Source organism: Octopus sinensis, linkage group LG15 (assembly GCF_006345805.1).
Source record: "Octopus sinensis linkage group LG15, ASM634580v1, whole genome shotgun sequence".
Classification (NCBI taxonomy): domain Eukaryota; kingdom Metazoa; phylum Mollusca; class Cephalopoda; order Octopoda; family Octopodidae; genus Octopus; species Octopus sinensis.
Window position 1 is genome coordinate 50,664,548 of NC_043011.1, and position 4,054 is coordinate 50,668,601.

Here is a 4,054-nt window from a genome sequence, read left to right on the forward strand (position 1 = left end):
CAGTCTTAAATTCCTCTGTTATGGCCTGGAGGACAATGATGAATAGGAGGGGGCTGAGGACTGAGCCTTGGTGAACATCTATCTTTACACTAAATTTGTCACTGTACTCATGGCTAACTCTTACCTAACTAACAACACCCTTGTATACGACCTCTACTGCTTTCACAAACCATTCATCTACCCCAGGCTTCTTCAGAGACCACCATTTCACAGGGTGAGGCATTAAAGCACCTCCCCTATTGGGAGTTTTAATTTGTTCAATTTTTATTGTAATTACATTGTCTACATGCAAAACCCCATTGTATGGTTCTGTTTTTTATGTTGTTGTATGTCATTTAATGTTTTTGTATGTGAGCCCTTGTGGCTAATAAAAGAATAAATTATTATCATTATTATTAGTAGTAGTATTATTAAGAAGGTGACAAGCTGGCAGAATCGTTAGCACACCAGGCAAAATCCTTAGTGGCATTTTGTCTGTTGTTACATTCTTAGTTCAAATTCTGCCCAGGTTGTTTTTGCCTTTCATCCTTTCAGGGTTGATAAATTAAGTACCAGTGAAGCCCTGGAACTGATGTAACCGGCTAGTCCTCGCCCCCAAATTTCAAGCCTTGTTTCTTCAGTAAAAAGGATTATTATTATTAAGGCAGTGAGCTGGCAGAATCACTGGGTGAAATTCATGGCAGCATTTCGTCCATCCTTATGTTCAAAGTTTAAATACCACCAAGGTCGACTTTGCCTTTCATCCTTTCAGGGTCGATAGAATAAGCACCAGTTGAACACTGGGGGGTTGATGTAATCGATTCATCCTCTCCCCCAAAACTACTGCCCTTAGCGAAGGTGGAGGTATTGTTTCATTTGCATTTGTTTGTTTGTGTGTTTGTCCATGGACAAGATATCTCAAGAACCACTGGATGGATTCGGATGAAGCTTTCAGGGATGTTTGGCCTCATGACTGGCATGAACTGATTAGGTTTTGGGACCGATCTGGTACTGGACAAGGATTCTGGATTATTTTACCTGATTTTTTACTTAATGTTTGAGAGCAGTCAGGTTCATTTTCAGTATTCTTGTTTGTAAGAGCAGTCAAGTTTATTTCAGATATTCTTATTTTAAGAATCGTCTGTGGCTAATCATTGAGAGGATGCTGGTGTTGCCTTGGTGGAGGTTTGCGCTCTCTGAGTGCACTTGTTATTATTATTATTATTATCACTATCATTATTAAGGTAGTGAGCTGGCAGAATCACTGGCATACTAGGTGAAATACTTAGTGGCATCTGTCTTTACATTCTGAATGCAAATTCCCCCATCACAAAACACCATCACTCAATACCTCATAAACTTGACCTTGTGAACAAATATTGTCAAGAAGTTCCTCACAAACTGACCAAGCTTAATGACATGTGAACATTTGCAAACAACTGCTGGCAAATCCTTGAGGTGTTGAATTTTAAATGGGAACGAAAAATGGATCTGTTTTCATAATCCTAATAAGAAAACTCAGTTGCTTCAGAACCCTTTCTTAAACAATTTAAACACAAGGCTATGGTGTGTGTCTTTTGTAATTTTGAGGGAATGTTGCATTTTGAGCTTGTCCCAAATGATCATGCAGTAAGCGCTAACCTTTATGCTCAACCACTACAGCAAGTATGTGATGCTTTGAAAGACCGTTGGTCAATTGAAGATGGGCACTCCTATAGCATGGCAGTGCCCCAGCACACACTACCAATGTGACCAAGCACAAACTTGAAGAAGTTGAGGGGCTGGAAGGGCTGCCTCACCCTGCCTACAGACCACACCTTGTATAAGCAGATTACCACCTTTTCCAAGCCATAGCTCATTTCCTGTATGGATGGAGATTCATCAATGTGAATGAGGTTGAAAACAGGTGCAGGGAGTTTTTTTTTTTTATCTAAATCAGCCAAATGTTGAATTCAAATGTTGGAAAATTTAAAACTATGCAGAAATGACAATTTGAGTATAGCACACCAATTTGGACAAAATTATCATTTTTATAGGAATTGAATGGATCATATCTGAAAGCAGCTCCAGGAGTTGTGAAGAACGAATTGTACATAGTCTGTTTCTGAGAACTGGACTGCTATCTAATCATTAAAACGATTTTTTAATGATTCAGCATTAAATGCTGCAGCATGCATTTGCTGATCTTGGGAATGTCTCACTTCCCTTCTGTTTTGAGACTCCATCTGACGTGCTGCAAGTATGCCTTTGCTGATCTTGAGAAAGTCTCATCTCACTTCTGTCTTGGGACTCCATTTGACATCCTACAGCATGCATTTGCTGATCTTGCGGAAAGTCTGTCTTTTATTTCTGTATTGAGACTCCATCTGACATGCTGCAGTATGCCTTTACTGTTGCTGATGTGTCATGTTGTTCACATTGGGGTATAATTAGAAGTAATGACATGCATAAGATCTGGTCATCAAATCTAAGTAGAGACTTCAAACTTGAAATATTCAAAGCCACAGTCGAACCAATTCTACTATATGGCTCAGAAACCTGGACGTTATCAAAGAAGCTTGAGAGGCGGTTGGATGGAACCTACACTCGCCTCCTTATGAGAGCTCAAAATCTCTCGTGGAAGCGCCATCCAACCAAAATGCAAATATATGGGAAATTACCACCTGTCATCTCTTGTGAAAGGTAGGAGAGTCCAGTTTGCTGGACATTGTTGTAGAGCTGAAAAAGAAGTAATTTCTACTCTTCTCCTCTGGAAGCCATCTACTCGCAATACCAGAGGGTGCACACTCTCCTACCCTGATGTAATCTCCAGGGATACAGGCATCCAGCAACAGGACCTCTGTAATGCTATGATGGACCGTGAAGTCTGGCGTAACATAGTAAATTCCATTGTCTCGACCACGGTCGAACAATGATGATGAATGAGAAGTGAAAGAATAAAAGTGAAACAATATCATCTCACATTACAATATAGATGTTATTCTTTCACTTTTGACATGTAATACCGAACCAGTACCAATGTTGTATTGTTTTAATCCAAATGAAAAAAAAAATACATGCTGACACTTAGTGGGTCTGATACTATTACCATGCAAGATTTGGTTTGGCTGAGCCATTTGAGAATGCATTGGGAAAAGACAGACAAAGAATAGTGTATATATATATACATATATATATATATATATATATATATATATATATAAATGTTTGTGTGTAAATCTATGTTGACTCACCAGAAATAATAAATTACAGAACTCAATACATAGGTGTAGAGTATTCTTTAATACATTATAACAGAAAAGCTCCTAATACCAGTATTCTGAGTTATATGTTTTCAATCATTTAGCTGGCAATCTTAGCCTGCTTTTTCTTTGAAATATTTATTGCTTGAATATATTTTTGAAATATGAAATGAAAGTTCTGAAGAAACACATATCTCCTGTTTTTATTTTTAAATAAAAACTTTGCAAGCTATACATGCAAAAACAGTTGCTTTAAGTTCATGTTTGTCATTTCATTTCTGGCTCTCATGGGAATATTCCAAATGTCTTAAACTTCATATAAGTGAGGTCACTCTAAAAACTTTCCTCATAAAATTGTATTGTTGTTTAAAGTAATTCTTTAAAGTACTATTTTTAAAACAGTGAATGTGTTTCAGTTTAATGTCCACTTTTCCATGCTAGCATGGGTTAGACAGGGAGTTATTCAGCTGAGGCAGGATTTTATGATCAGATACTCCCCTTGCCTGTTTGTCAAGTATATATAGAAATATGTGCATGTGTGTGTGTGTGATTATCATCCTCATTTAATATTAATGTTCTATGCTGGCATGGATTGGATGGTTTAACCCTTTTGATACCAACCCGGCCAAAACCGCCTCTGGCTCTGTAGTACAAATGTCTTGTTTTCATAAGTTATGAATTAAAATCTTCCACCAAACCTTAGTCACAATTTATGTTCCCAACACTAGCTTAATGATAACTAAGTTGTTTTACTAAATTCTTTGTTATATTTAAAATTAATTGATTGAAATACAGAGCATCTCAAAATAAATAAGGTAACAAAAGGGTTAACA